Source organism: Arachis ipaensis, chromosome B05, assembly GCF_000816755.2.
Source record: "Arachis ipaensis cultivar K30076 chromosome B05, Araip1.1, whole genome shotgun sequence".
Classification (NCBI taxonomy): domain Eukaryota; kingdom Viridiplantae; phylum Streptophyta; class Magnoliopsida; order Fabales; family Fabaceae; genus Arachis; species Arachis ipaensis.
In genome coordinates this window covers 14444602-14461740 of record NC_029789.2, presented here as the reverse complement: position 1 = coordinate 14461740, position 17139 = coordinate 14444602, and positions in this window count along the sequence as shown.

Genomic DNA, 17139 nt, shown 5'->3' with positions numbered 1-17139 from the left:
AAACATAAATTAAAGTAAAAAATTAAATATGATACAATATTATTAATCATTTTACTAATTATTTTATATATATACAATTCCGCTAAGTAACCAACAAGGGGTCTAGCCAACTCCTGCCAACTCCCATTGGACGAGATCCCCCAATTACCCTCATTTACCCTAATTACATTTTACATATCCCAATTTACCTTAATTACATTACCACCACCATTCTTCGCTTCTCCATCTCTATCCCGTCGCTCAAACTGCAGCAAACAGCGGCGCGTTGTCATCTTCGTCTCCCAACTAGACAATGGCACCACCTCATTTGAGGACGCCATCGTGGTCAACAATGCTTCTCATCCCTTCCGCCATTGGTTTGGACTTGGGTCAACCTTGCCGGCGCAGACTCATCATCTTTCTAAGCTTGCAACGTTGTGAACACCCACCTCCAAGCTTCGACTGGCTGCATCCGCCACTGCCTCCACGCAACGCTGCCACATCTACTCCTCCACCGTTGCACACTGCTACTCGTCATTCACCCCATTGGTCTCCAACAGGTTAGTATATGGTTAGAGTTTTATTAAAGAGAGGATGTATCTGATCTTTTCTAGGGTTCAGATACTAGGATTGGTGTTCATATGAAATGTTCTTTGATTTTTCTGAATTATTGGATGTTTTTGTTAAGTAATTTTAGACGTTTGAGTGTATGATTTGAACTTAATTTTTTATGTTATTGGTTCTGTGTGCTTTGCTGGATTTGTCTTGTATACGCTACCAAATGTTCTTCTTTGTGGATTGGGAGTTTCAAAAAAAAAAGTTAGTTATAAATAAGTTTATTTCTTTTCAAATTGAACTTGGGTTCGAAAATTGAAGATGAGCGGTGGAGTGAGCAGGGAAGAGACTTTGACGGTGAAACACGGTGAGGCAGCCGATAATGTCGACGGAAGAGATAAGGGGGAGAGCGGGGGAGGGATTGCATCAGGGGAAAATGAGGATCATATTTCGGGAGGGGTTTCAAAGCCTTTGAAGGTTTCTTTCAGGGACAAAGTTGTGGGTTCCAAGATTGCTAAAGCTTTTTCACTTGTTGAAATTTTATCGGGAGATAACATTGCGGTAGTTTCTAGGAAGCAAGGAGATCTCTTGCCACCGAGTGTCACGTTTACCCAAGAAGCTAAGAATTACTTGGCAGAACCTTATAAGGATGCTATAGTGATTAAGGTGCTAGGTAAACATTATAGCTACACTGCATTGTCTCATAAACTCCGAATGGTGTGGAGGATTAAGAGAGGTTTTGATTTATATGACATGGGATTTGACTACTTTCTTGTGAAGTTTGATATAGCTGAGGAGTGAGAAAAGGTTTTGTTAGGAGGTCCATGGATGATCGAGGGAAATTATGTGGTTGTGAAACCTTAGGATCAAGAGTTTAGATCAAGTGAAAACTGTTTTGGAGCAACTTTAGTGTGGATTAGAATTTCCGGATTACCAATTTGGTGCTACCTGCAATGCTCCGTATTGCGGCTGTAGTTGGCATTCCCGTCAAGGTTGATTTGGCAACAAAATTAGCTGAAAGAGGACGATATGCTCGAGCCTGTGTTCAGATAGATTTAGGATTGCCAGTGACTAAGAAGATTCTTGTTGAAGGTGTTAAATATGAGGTTGAATATGAAAGTCTTCACCTTATTTGTGGCTCCTGTCTCAAGTTTGGTCATGATATGAAGGTGTGCAAGACTGACAGCAATGCGGGAGGAGGAACTAATGCCAAGGTGGTCAGTGATGTAGCAAAGCAGCCAGAAAGCTCAAATTCAAAAAATCCAGTACATGTGGAAAAGGCAAGTTTTCATTTTGGCAAGAATCTTGGAGATGAGACTGTAAATGTTACTGTCCCGGATTTGGTGGAGAGTGATTTGCATGCTGTTCATGTAGACCATGCACAACATGAGAATTTGGAAGGCTGGACTCAAGTGATTAGGAAAGGAAAGTATAAAATGGGTCAAAAACCTTTTCCTAGCACCCATCAGGTCCAACCAAAAGTAAAGAAGACTCCTAACAAGGCTACCAATACTTGGACAAGGCCTAATCACCAACGTACAACACATGATACTGGATCCAAAGTAAAATTAAGCAGGGGCATCAATATTGGAAAACCGGTTAGTGTGGCTTCTTCGGGGACCCAGCACAATGTTCATTATCAGCAGCAAGGTGAGACAACAAATGGCACTGTGCGAAAGCGTCCTCACCCAAACTCTTTGCAGAATTCACCAGTAGATAAGGATGGAGCATCGACGGCAGGTATGGTGCAAGTTTCGACGGAGAAAATTGGGCTGCAACTTGAGAGTCCATTAAAGGTAGGATAGTCGAAGACAGGGACATCATGTTGAGTCTCAGGTTTGTTATTGGAGCTCCCTTTTTACTGTTTTTATGGATAGTTTCAATATCATAGCCTGGAATGTGAGGGGTGCGTCTAACAAGATGGCCCGTGTGCATTGCAAAAATTTGGTGAGAATATATAAACCATCTTTCTTCTTTCTCTTTAAGACACATACCATGTTTAATAATTTGAAGAATTTTTGGGATAAGTTGGATTTTCATTGTGTTGGTATTGAGGAAGCAGTAGGACACAGGGGTGGCATTTGGTTTCTATCTTCTATTGCTAATGCTTCTTGTGTGGTTATTGATCAAATTGACCAATGTATCACAGTGAAAGTGAGTGTGGGTAACTTAGTTTGGCTTTGTAGTGCAGTATATGGGAATCCTCAATTCGAAAAAAGATGTATGCTTTGGGATCATTTGCGTTCTATTAATTCAGGCCATAATAGACCGTGGATGGCCGTTGGTGATTTTAATGAGATTGTGGCACCAGATGAGAGTACATGTGCTTATTTTTCTTCTCACAGAGCTAGTCTATTAGCTACTACTCTAGATGACTGTGAGCTCTTTGATCTCAAAGTGACTGGTAGGAGATATACTTGGTATAGAGCAGTTCAGGCTGGCAGGAACTTGGCTAAAGGGTTGGAAAGAGCTCTAGTTAATGAGGCGTGGATGACAATGTTTCCTGAGGGTTATTCTGAAATTCTTAGCAGGCTTCATTCTGATCATTGTCCTATTTTAGTTCGTTGTCATGGTAGCCCCAGAGTGAAAGGTTCTTGTCCTTCTAGGTTCCAAGCTGCATGGACAACACATCCTTCTTATAAACATGTTATTAGTAAGGCTTAGAATCAAGAGTTTGGAGGCGTTACTGAAAGGCTTAAGATGGTTCAACAGGCTTCTTTGGACTTCAACTCAAAGATTTTTGGAAATATTTTTATGCGAAAAAATAAGTTGGAATATCAGATTGATCAGATTCAACGACGTTTGGAGGTTACTGATGTGTTATCTCTAAGAATTAAAGAAGCTGAATTGAGGGAAGATTACAATAGGCTTTTATTGCAAGAGGAACTTTTTTAGTACCAGAAATCTAGAGAGCAGTGGGTCAAGTATGGGGATAGAAACACTAAATTCTTTCATCTTCAGACTTTGGTGCGTAGAAACCATAATATAGTACATGGATTATATGTTAGAGATGGGTCTTGGTCTACTGATCCAGATATTCTCCAGGAAGAAGCCCTCTCTTTTTACAAGAATCTCTTTGGTATAACGGAAGAGGTTGAGGTTGATTGTTTAGGGGATGTTCCGATGCCCACTCTAAGCACTGAGGCTTGTGCTAGGTTAATTGACCCTGTCTCTTTTGCGGAAGTCAAGTCAGCAGTATTCAGTATGAGCCCTTCTAAGGCTCCTGGTCCAGATGGCTTTCAAGCTTATTTTTTTAAAGAATATTGGGAGATAGTAGGCACTGAGATTTGGAATATTGTCCGGAGCACTTTTTTGGGAGAGTTCTAAAATCCTAGCATCATGGAAACTCTGATTGTGCTTATTCCTAAAATTGATAACCCTACCTTTATGAAGGATTTCAGGCCTATTAGCTTGTGTAATGTTGTTTATAAAATTATCACCAAAGTATTGACTAACCGACTTCGGCCTTTTCTTCCAGATATTGTTAGTCCTTTACAAGGAGGTTTTATTCCGGGTCGTGGTGCTCCTGATAATATTATTGTAGCCCAAAAAATTCTGAATTTCATGAAGCACACAAAATCCAAGAAAGGTACTCTTGCTTTTAAAATTGATCTTGAAAAAGCTTATGATAGGGTGGATTGGAGATTTTTGGAGAGTACTCTCATTGCTTTTGGTTTTCCTATCATCACTGTTAATTTGATTATGAATTGTGTCCATGCATCATCTCTTTCTATTATGTGGAATGGGAATAGATTGGATAGTTTTGCTCCTAGAAGGGGGCTTAGACAAGGCGATCCAATGTCTCCTTACTTATTTGTACTTTGTACGGAAAGACTTGCTTGCTATATATCTCATAAGGTGGTCGAGGGTGTGTGGAAACCATTTTCTGTCACTAGGGGTGACCCAAAATTTTCTCATTTGATGTTTGCAGATGATCTCTTACTCTTCTGTCAGGCTACAAAGAGTCAGGTCCAAATGGTCATGCATTCTCTTAACATTTTTTGCAAGGCATCTGACATGAAAGTGAATCTTGAAAAGTCTAAAGCTTTTTATTCTAAAAATGTGACTGCTCGTAGAAGAGATATTTTTACTAATGTTTCTTCAATACATTTTGCTTTGGACTTAGGAAGATATCTTGGAGTTAACCTTAATCATTCCCGTACCAGTAGGGCTTCTTTTTATTCGGTGATTGAAAAAGTGAGGGAAATATTGGCTAATTGGAAAGGAAGGCTTCTAAATAAAGCAGGGAGACTTTGCCTGATCAATTCTGTTGCAGCATCCATTCCTGTCTATCATATGCAGGTATCTTTTTTTCCAAATTGGGTTTGAGATAAATTGTCTTCTATGATGAGACAGTTCCTTTAGAAGGGTCAAGTTGATGGTAGAGGTCTTTCTCTTGTTAATTGGAGGACCGTGATCACTCCAAAGAAATTTGGTGGCCTAGGTGTTAGAGATCCTGCGTGTGTTAATATATCTTTACTTGGTAAATTGGTGTGGCAACTTTTTCATTTTCAAGACAAGCCTTGGGTTGCTCTATTGAGGGCGAAGTATCTGAGGAATGGGGGAGTTTTAGATGGCCCTGTCCCTTGCAATGCTTCTCATGTTTGGAAGAGTATCTCAAAGGCTTTTGGTGCTCTTAAGGATGCCTTCTCTTGGTGCGTTGGGTCACTTGATCAATCTTTTTGGTTTGACAATTGGAGTATTGAGGGTCCAATTACTCAAGATGTTACTTTTGTACATATATCTGACTCGTTTGGAAAGATGGTCAATGGAATCTCCATGATATTTTCTCTATCATTCCAGAAGATGTCAAACAGCGTTTGAATGCTTATAATCCGGATTTGAATGCCGGAGAGAGTTCGAGTTGGTCGTGGGGTGTGACATCTTCTAGACTATACTCAGCTAGGAGTGGGTACAGTTGGCTAGCCAAAAGAAAGTTTGACTGGAATGAGCATGATAATTGGTTGTGGGTATGGCGACTGCATATTCCTGAGAAGTACAAGTTCTTGATTTGGCTCAGTCTTCATAATGCTATTCCTACGACAGAGTTTTGTTTGAGTCGTGGTTTAGCTTTATCTAGTACCTGTCATCGGTATCAGAATGGTTCTGAATCCATTTTTCATTGTCTTCGGGAGTGCCCTAGTGCCAAGGAGGTCTGGAACCTTTTAGGCTTGTATTCAGATAACTCGAATTTACATGATTGGCTCTACAGAGGTGCAAGGAATGGAGATATTTTTCTTTTCTTTTCGAGCATCTGGTGGATTTGGAGAAGCAGGAATCATGACTTATTTAATATAGATGATTCATGGAGTGCTAGTAAAGTGGTGAGTTTGATTCGTAATTCAGTAAGGGAGTTTCACACTATTTTTGCTATGCATCAATCTCTGTCTCCTCCTTCACTTTGTTTGCATTGGGTTCCACCTCCAGTTCATTCTGTTAAATTGAATTGTGATGCTAGTTGGTTTGCTCCTTTTGGCTATGCTGGTTTTGGTTGTATCATTCGCAATCCTGATGGATGTTGGTTGAAAGGTTGCATTGGGAAAGTCGAAGTGTGCAGTGTTCTTTTTGCTGAATTGTATGTAATTTGGAGAGGTTTATTTCTTTCTTGGGAGAGTGGATTTCATGAGGTTATTTGTGAAACAGACTATTTAGAAGCTCTTTTCTTGGTAAACCAAAGAATGCTTGGTAAGGATATTCCGGAATGGGATTTGGCAAAGCATATACAGGAGGTTATGAATTGGAATTGGAGAGTCTCTATTCTTTTAATTCAGAGGACTGCAAATAGTGTTGCAGACTGTATGGCTAAAGCAGTTGCTTCTGTCGTGGACATTCACTCGAATTGGAGCCAACCATGGAGTGAGCTTCAACATCTAATAGATTTAGATATGACCCTAGCCAATTAATTTGGTTTTGTCTCTTTTTTTTTTCTTTTCTATTTAGTCACCAAAAAAAAAATTGAACTTGGGTTTGAATGTGGTCATTTAAAATTGTAGCATCAAAAAGTGATTTTTTAGACAGATTTATTGGAGTTTTGACTCAATCTATTGGTAACTATGAGATGATTATCTAGTTGGACAATTGTATGGTTCTTTCATTAGAGATTGGATATTTTTTTATTATAGATTGAATGATTTTTTCAGTTATATGATAAATCTCTCCCATTCAAAAAGTTTATATTATTGGTCTTTTGTTTGATTTGCTGAATTCTACTTGCACATGCTACATTAGTTTCTTTTTTACGTGGTTTGAGAGTTAAGAAAAAATTAGATTAAATATAGTTTAATTTTATTTGAATTGAAATTGGTATTGAGTTAAATTATTTAAACATGATGCACAAGTGAAATTTTTCTATATATCATGTGAAATCAGGGACTAATGAAAAACCATGAATTTTTCTAAGGATACATATGATTATATAGTTTAAGATGCTCTTCTTGCATTTGTTACAAAAGCATTGAAAAATTCATGATTATATCCTAACATCTAGTTTGGTTTTCTGATTTTATTTGATGTGCTTTTCTTTTTGGTTCAAGGATTCTTTTTACTGGATGTTTTTGATAGTTTTTCGGATTTATATTTTGTTAAAAAAAATTGTTTGACTTATGTGAGTGAATTAATAATAACTAATTTAGTGAAATCAATGAATGAATAAAAAAAAAAAACTAGAAAGAAAGTTTTGGTTGTTTATATTAGATTTTCATGTTAAATGCTTTTACAACTAGAAGCTTTAACTGATTTTTTGAATGTTTTTGAATAATTTTTTATTGATTTTTTTGGATGTTTCTTTTAGAATAAATGTTAGGTGTTGATTACTCTATCTATGGAGACCACTAGCAATAAGTAAACTGAAGAAACAATGTACAACTGCAGAAGTAGCTCTTCTCACAATCTACAGTAATAGCTCATGCTTGAATGAGAAAACTTAACTCTTAATTTGTAACTTGCTTGATCTGTGGAAAATTTTAATAAGAATCTCCTCCTAATTGTGTAATAGAGTTAATAGCTTTTTTTTCCTAATAAATTAAATATCTGATTTCACAACTATTCGAATCTTACATACCATTTATTTTAGTCTTTTCTATGAAACTAAATGTTTTTTTTATTGGAATTCATGATTTCATGTGCATATTGGGTATGTTAAATATCCTTTGAAATATGCAGCGTAATGAATTATTTACATATTTTTTTTAAACACAAAGTAGGAGCTATTTTATTTTTTGTTTATTTACACACTTTTTCAAAGTGTTATACGAAAAAAAAAATACTAATTATTGATTAGATAATTCTACAAGAGAATAAGAGATACCTTTTAACAAATTACAAACCTATAAACAAGAATTAGAATTTTGAAAACCTACTATATACATAAATAATATACTTTCAAGATGCAGCATTTGAAGTCTCTGCATACACTAAAAATAAGTTGACACTTTCCAAAAATTCCATTACTTCCCGTGACTATTTGTTGGATTTTTTATTTAAATTAAATAAATATATAAATTACCAAAATGTATAAATGATGAGATATTTATAAAAATGTATTATGGGACACATCTTGGATGCTGAGGAGTTAACCCAAAATTGATTATATCTCGAGATCTGAGACCTCGTGCTGTTATTGGGCGACACTGAGACATAACCTAAGTGCACCCGAGATATGTGTTAGGGGAGAGATCGGGTACTGAGTACCTGAGATATGCGAAAAATCAGAATGGGGTCTCAATACCCGAAATAAACACAATTTCAGCATCCAAGATATAGTCAAGGCTGTAATTTAGGTCTCAACACATGAGATATGTGTATTCTAGTTTAGGTGTCTCTACACCCAAGATATGTTGGAGAATAACTCTATCTATAGAGCCCATCCCACAACCACCCCTCACAATTCACAAACCAATCTTTTTTTCTCTTCTTTCTGTTTTGGTCTAATGGAGAATAATCAATTTTTTGTTGTTGTGGTTTATCCCAATGAGATAGTCAAACATGGTGATGAAAGAGTAATTTTTAAGTCTGATAAGACTGTCATGTTGTGCACTAATCAGATTGATACCTTACATGCACTAAAGACGGTTATGCTGAGCAATATGGGGGAATAGGTACCAAGGAAGTTGGGCAGGTTGCATATAGATTTTTGCATGCGCTTCCGAATGGTGGATTTACCAACCGGTTATTTTGGATTGAAAAGGATCAGTATGTCAGAGTAATGTTCGACGTACATGCACGGCTAATGCCACAATATGTAATGGAGTTGTATGCTGCGGTCTGTGACTTGGTTGTTGGTGGTGGACTATCTCGTTCGAGTCCTGAAGTTGTCCCGCTCGAGGCCACACTGATCCACTACTCCTAGCCTCATGATAGTACTAACGAGAACGACAGTGAGGGAGATTCAACTTATGTTGCTGGGTCCGGGTCTTCTAACGATATAGCTTCTGTTGATGAGTATGTGCCAGAGACTCCCACCGATGTTGGTAGGTTTCTTTTGCCTCTCCTTTTGGCCATTCTTCGATTGTCGGATGTTCCTAGTCATTATCAGACTTTGAATTTGGACCAAATGTAGCCGGACGATCTCTTGAATGCCAGTGACGGGGATGATTACAATACGGATGGTGGGGTAGAATTCCAAGTTGGCTATAGGTTCAGAAATCGTAAAGCAGTTCTAATGACAGTGAAGAAATACAGTATTCGATGGAATGCAAAGTACAAAGTTTTGGAGTCTGATAGGCTTAAATACCACTGTCATTGCAAGCAATTTACCAATGGTTGTCCATGGAGTCTTCGTGTGGCACTACGCTAGAACTTGAATTACTGGTAGCAGACTTGTTCGTGAACAGAACCCTCCCAATAAGCATCATCAAGTAGCACCGGGTGTACTGACAGAGTGTATCCAGAGCTGTCCTTGCTGGAATGTGTGCAACCCTGTCCCTCAGCCAGGTCATCCTCACCCCAAAAACTTGCTTCCCTCCCTCTGGCTGTGGAGGTGGCTTGGCGCCAAGTAAATTCTCAGTCCACTCCCACGTGGAGGGTCCATGCCATTGCTGAAAGTCTCAGGTACAACTCCCGATCGGCTCTCCATCAGTGCGCTTACCAATGTGGTAGGCAACATCCTGGAGCATATGCTGACCTCACCCCATGGAAGGTGGAACGTGTGGGTTTCGAGCCTCCACCGCTCGATAAATACAGAGATCAAAGAATTGTCAAATATGAAATCTCTCAACTCTACTGCATGCCCAAATCCAGCTTCCCTTATATAAGGCAATAGGATGTCCAGCGAGGGGAGCTCAGGATCACACGGCATAGTAACAGTAATCGTGGTTTGTACAATTCCCATAACATTTACTCTCGCATATTAATTCTATTTAAACCATTAATTGTGTTTAACCATTACTAAAAATTATAAACCAAGTAGATAAACGTATATATTAAATACAACAGATATAATACAAACATAATTTCTATTGCTAATATTCATAGTACTGACTAAAGATAAATAATAGGGATGTTGCAATAAAGATAAATCATACAAGACTATCAAGTAATACGTAAAAAAATATATCATACAGAATTATCAAGCAATATGTAAAAAAAAAATAAATTCATTCATGTTGAACTATTCTAACCTCACTATCACATTGGGCATGACTTCAATTAGTTACCTATTAATTAGACTAACATCTTAATTGACAGTTACTTATTTTATTTATTTAACTTAACTTATAATTAGTTACCTATTTTATTTATTTAACTTAAGTAACAATTACTTACAATCAATTATAAAAAATAGGGTTAATTATCAAAAACGTCTTCGAATTATTCAAACGCTGACAAAAATGCATCCGAATTTTACTATCGACAAAAATACCTTTAAATAATTTAAAAATACAACAACAATACCCAACAGTAAATATATATTTTCAAAAAATACCTTAGAGATTGAATTTTGATGTGATTATTTACAAGAATAATTAAAAAAATGAGATATTATTATTCTTAAAAGTGGTAATGACCAAATCAGTACCCGAAAGATTGAAACGCTGACATTGCGGTACCTGACTATTGTAATCGACAAAATGGTACCTGGTTAATTTTAAAAACTGACAAACGTATCCATAACCTTGTCGGACCAAAGCTCCGGTGAGGACAATGCTTACCTGGACACCGGATTATGCTGACAAATCATGTTTTAATTGAGTTATAATTTCTAATTAATTAATTTGCTAGCCTAGGTAGAAATTAGATCAATTGGAATTCAATTTGCCCCCAAATCATAACTCTTTGCCCTAATCCCAAATCAACAAGTGTTGTTACTGCTGGGTGACTTACTGTGACTTAGTGTTTCACTAAGAGTAAAACTGAAAGGTCACGTAAAGAGGGAGAGACGTTGCCCTGGTTACTTGGCGCGAAGAAGAACGAAGAGGAGTTGAGAGACATTGTCGAAGTCGTAGCGTCAACAGCGAGGGGTTGGTAGTGGCATCATCGCAACCCCAGTCTTCGCTAGGAAGAACGCTACGAAGAGGTAAGTTCGCCTTCACTCCATCCTCTCATTTACGTGTCTTCTGTCGACAGCATTATGATCATTTTGATTGTTTTATTCATTGTATCTTCCCTTTACAATTTTTTAGATGGATTGTCTAGTTACCTTTGTTTATCATCACATGGGTGCCTTGAAAAGGGGTGTTGACGGTAATGTGATATACGACGGGGGTTTAGTAACTGAGATACACAGGGTGAATATGGAGACATGTAATTTATTCTTTGTTGAGGGTTTATTTCTAGACTTGGGTTACCCTAGATACAATGAGGTGTACTGGCTAGAACCTGGTTTAGACTTAGGTAAGGGTCTTAGAGTGCTTAGGACAGATGCTGAAGTCATGAGAATGTGTGAGAGTGCGATGAAGAATGACAACACTGTCCACCTATATTTTGATCACCCCATTGATGCAAACCCTGAAATCATTGATGAAGAATTTGTGTCTGATGGTAGTAGTGATAGTGTGGTTGAAGTCAATCCAGGTGGTGATAATATCAACGAGGTTGAAGTTACTAATAAGGTTGACGGTCAGGCTAATGAAAAGGAGAATGAAGGTGTGAATGAGACCAGTGGTGAGGTTAATGAATTGGATATGGTGTTGAGTGTGGTTGTGAAGGAGAATGTGAATGAGGTTGTAAATGAGGCCACTGTTGATGTTAACGAGTCGAACAAAGGTGAGAGTGGTGCAGGGGAAAAAGCTGCGAATGACAGGAATGAGGAGAAAGACACTGAAGGAGCATCAGCTCCGGAGAAATCTGCTAAGAAGGTTAGAAAGAGACATCCAAGACCAGCCCCTAGTGGTTTACCCCGAGAAAGAAGAGCTGCCGAGAATGAGGTTCCTGAGAGTAACCCTCGAGAAGCTGAAGCTGGGAATGAACCCACAGAGGAGATCAATGCTGATGATGTTGCTGATCTGAATGAAGGTTCTGAATTTCGAGAACCTTTCGTGGATGAGCAAAGGGCAGAGGACCCTGTTACAGAAAACCCAATAGGTAAATTAGATTTTTTTTTTTTTTAGTTAGAGGATATGTGAATAAAAATTGCATCAATTCTCATGTATCTCAAATAACTCTGCAACAGATAATATAACACAAACAAGTGAGAGGAACAATGCAAGGAGAAATCATCCAAGGCCTCAACCGTCTGGGCAAAGAATTGTACCTGGAAAGGAGGATGAAGCACCAAGGGTAGAGGTGCCTAACCCGAATAGAGAAGATGGTGATAGTGAACCTGAGATGTACCAATATGAATCTGAAGAACTCTGTAGTCCGCCTGCATCTGATGACGAAGACGAACCTGTATTTCCTCAATATAATCCCAACACGCCATATGGAAAAATAACTCTGGAGTTGAATATGGAGTTCGAGACCATGGACCAGTTCAAAGCAGCAGTACAGAAGTACAACATACAAATTGGGAGACAGGTATTCTACTTTAGGAATGAGAAGAAGAGGTGTAGGGTGATCTGCTATGATCCAGACCGCCCTTGGTTGTGCTACTGTGCCAGGACCAACTACCCAGCATCCTTTCAGATAAAGACATTTGTGGATGAGCATACGTGCCCCAGGAGCAACAAGAGTAAATCAATTCCATGTGCTTGGGTTGCTGAGGAACTGGTCCCAAAGCTGAGGATCCATCCCAACATGCTGCAGAGAGAGGCACATGAGTGGTTTAAAGTGGAGTATGACATCTCAGTCAACGAGAGGATGATGTATAGGGCTATGGACAAAGCCAAAGAAGTTATTGAGGGAACAGAGAAAGATCAATACCTAAGGCTTAGAGACTACCTTAACGAAATCATGAAGGCTAATCCTGGTTCAAGAGCCAACATGGAGACTACTTCACAGCCAGAGGGGTTGCCTAGGTTTAGAAACTTGTACATCTATTTGGCTGCTTGCAAAAATGGCTTTAAAGCAGGGTGTATGCCATTTATTGTTTTGGATGAAACGTTTCTGAAAGGGTACTTTGGAGGGCAATTACTAACAGCAGTTGGTCAGGACGCGAACAATCAGCTGTTTCCAATAGCCTATGGGGTTGTTGATGCAAAAACAAGAGAAAATTGGAGATTCTTTCTGGAGGAGTTGCACACTGACATTGGGGACTTCAATGAGAATGGTTGGGTTTTTATGTCAGACCAGCAAAAGGTGATGTGGATTATGTTCATGTTTTTTGAGTTCTTGTATGTTTATATAAATTAGTTTTCAAATGTCTCCTAATTAATTGTGGTTACCATTCAATGCAGGGACTAATCCCAGCATTACAGGACGTGATGCCAGGGGTGAAGCACAGATTCTGTTGTATGCATATGTGGAGAAATCTGAACAAGAGATGGAAGGATAAGGAACTTAAGGCAACATTTTGGCAATGTGCAAAAGCAACTACTGATCAAGAATTTAATGATGCAATGGGAGCTATGAAACGGATCAACAAACAGGCCTGGGAGTATTTGTCAAAATTTGAACAAGAACAGTGGTCGAGATCAAGGTTTTTAGACTGGCCAAAGGTAGACAGTTTGACAAGCAACGACTGTGAGTCATTTAACTCAACAATCGTGGGTCTTCGGGGGAAGAGCATATTGACAATGCTTGAGGAGCTTAGGTTCTACATCATAAAGACAATGGCAACTCACAAAGACTCACTGATAGCTTATACTGGACAAATAGCCCCTGTACAAGTTAGCAGGTTAGAGAAAGAAAAAAGACAAGCCAATTACTGGGAAGCACAATGGTGTGGTGATGATGAGCACAACCAGTTTGAAGTAACAAAGTGGCAACATAGAATGAGAGTCAATACACGAGAGAGGACATGCTCATATAGAAAATGGCAGCTCACTGGACTACCATGCTGTCATGGGATTGTAGCAATCCAAAGAAAGAATGAGAAGCCTGAAGACTATGTCCATCACAAGCTCACCATTGAGGCTTATAATAGGACTTATATGTTTCACATTAACAGCATACCGAGTCAGGAGTACTGGGAGCATCACGAAGGGCTGCCATGTCTGCTCCCTCCATACAAGAGGCCTATTGGCAGACCTACAAAGAAGAGGAGAAAGGATAGCACTGAGCAAAATTCTGGCAGCCAATACAAGGCCAAGAGAAGATACGGACAGATAACATGCCAAACCTGCAAAAGGGTGAGCAAAACTAAAACCATTAGTAATATGTATTTACTTTACCTTTTATGTCCTATCTGCAACTTTATTAATGCTGATTTTTCTTACTCATGTACTTTTTGTAAGGCTGGACATAATAGCAGAACTTGTCCTGACAAAGGAACTGGAACAGCAGCTGAAGAACCAGATCTTGATGAGGATGAAGCTAGGGAGCAAGAAGCTAACTGGGAGGAGACTATGGAGGCTGCACACGCTGCACATGTTGCAGATGAGGAAGACCTCACTCAAAACCATCCACAAAGTCAGCCTGATCAGGTAAAGAATGTGATTTATTTTACCTTCTTGTTCTAAACTGTTGGATCTGTCTCCATAGAAGATTTATTTTCATGAATGCACAAACTGATGCAGAATAACATCAATGATGGCAACACTACAACAAATACTTCAACAGCTAGTTCAGAACCATCACCAGCACCAAAGAGGAGAGGCAGACCATCTTTTGAAAGGGACAACCCAGTTCCACCAAGAGGAAGAGGCAGCACCACTCGAAGAGGACTGGCAGCCACTACAACACCTCCAACTCCAGCACAAAATGCAGCAGCTGCACCACCACCCCCTGCTCAACCTAGTCTTGTCAGCCCTGATGTTAGGTCTAGATCCCAAATTCCTACATCTCCATCCAATGTTGGGCCTAAGCCTCAAGGTCCATTACTTAGGCCCACTCTTCAGGCCCAACCTACAGCACCATTTAGGCCCCAACTGTGACTAGGAAGACCATGGCAGTAGCAAGCCCAGCCACACAGAGTAGGTTCACAGGCTTCATGCCCACCCCATCCTTGAAGAAGAAAAAGCCATCCGGACCACCACCATCAAAGCCATCAACAAATGACAAGAAATGAGCTTAGATTGTTGGGTTTTTTAGTTTGTTGTTATTTGCATTTTGGACATGATTTACTTAAAATGCACCCAACTGCCATTATGGCATGTAAATGCTAACCTAGTGTTTCTGTGTTTTGTTACTGTCATATTGGGTCTGTAGCAGTTACTATGAACATGTGTCATTTTGGTAATCTTATTTGGGGCCTGAACTTTGTTATTCTGAATAGTTAATGGTTATAACTTGATGTTATTTTGGTGTTTTATTCAGATTCTGTTCACAAAACTATTTGACATGGCTTACATATACTCCCTATATCTTGCTCAAATAACAACAACAACAACTCAATCAAAGCACAAGAAGAACACAGCATACATTAATTCATCTCAATTACATTGAGGACAAGATTACAAAATTTCAATTTCTCACTGTTATACTATTATAATGTACAATGTCTACCTACTTAGCCACCCTAAACATAATCAAAGCCACATTTAACCCAATCAAAATACACATAAAAATTAGGCACAACTCAACCCTCTTCAGATTCTCCTTCATGTCATTCACCACAGATAGTACCATCATCATCCTTTGAATTTCCTGGCCATCCCCACAGTCGACATTGATTCTGCCTTTCTTTTTGGGTTCTGATTTGCCCAGCATATTACTGTTCTCTGAAGAAACTTCTCCTTCCACACATTCCGCTTGTATTTCATCCAACCATTGGAAATACCCGCAACGCATTTGTGTGTTCTGGCACAACACGAAGAGTTCAAAGATCAGAGAACAATCGAAAACTAAAACTGAATAAGAACAGACGATAAACCAAGAAGGGATATTATTCTACTTCCTCACATATTCATCACAATTCCAATCTTACCTTCCACATAGGGTAGCGTAGAAACCATCTATCAGGGTTGCTACTTGTCTTCGACTTCAACGGAACCACTGGAAAGGGACAAAAGCAACAGCCATCATAACTTTTACTTACAATGCCCGAAGCACCATCCACGTCGCAGGCTTGCATCGAGGACTGCCTTCTCAGCGTTGTAGCTTTTCCATGAGCCCTTGCAGTATGCATCTTCCAATCTTGGATCCCTACTGCGAATGAACGAACAGAGAGCGTTGTTGATTTGGGATTAGGGCAAAGAGTTATGATTTGGGGGCAAATTGAATTCCAATTGATCTAATTTCCACCTAGGCTAGCAAATTAATTAATTATAAATTACAACTCAATTAAAACATGATTTGTCAGCATAATCCGGTGTCCAGGTAAGCATTGTCCTCACCGGAGCTTTGGTCCGGCAAGGTTATGGATACGTTTGTCAGTTTTTAAAATTAACCAGGTACCATTTTGTCGATTACAATAGTCAGATACCGCAATGTCAGCGTTTCAATCTTTCGGGTTCTGATTTGGTCATTACCTCTTCTTAAAATTTAGTAATTTTTTTCTAAGTATATTTTTTTAATGATTTTTTAAAAGTATTATTAGTTGTTAACAAAAAATTACAAAAAAATATATAATCAACGAAAAATAACCAAATTTTAAGGATAATAATATCTTATTTTTTTAATTATGTTTGCAAAAAATTATATCAAAATTCAATCTCTAATGTATTTTTTGAAAAATACATATTTAATGTTAGATAATCTTGCAAAAAAACTAACATTAAATATGTATTTCTCAAAAAATACATTAGAGATTGAATTTTGATGTAATTTTTTGCAAACATGATTATAAAAATGAGATATTATTATTCTTAAAATTTAGTAATTTTTTGTTATGTATATATTGTTTTGTGATTTTTTAAAAGTATTATTGGTTGTTAACAAAAAAAATTATAAAAAAATATATACTTACCGAAAATCACCAATTTTTATTTATAATAATATCTTATTTTTATAATCATACTCGCAAAAAATTACATCAAAATTCAATCTCTAAGATATTTTTTGAAAATATATATTTACTGTTAGGTATTGTTGTTGTGTTTTTAAATTATTTGAAGGCATTTTTGTCGATAGTAAAATTTGGGTGCATTTTTGTCAGTGTTTGAATAATTCGGGGACATTTTTGGTGGTTAA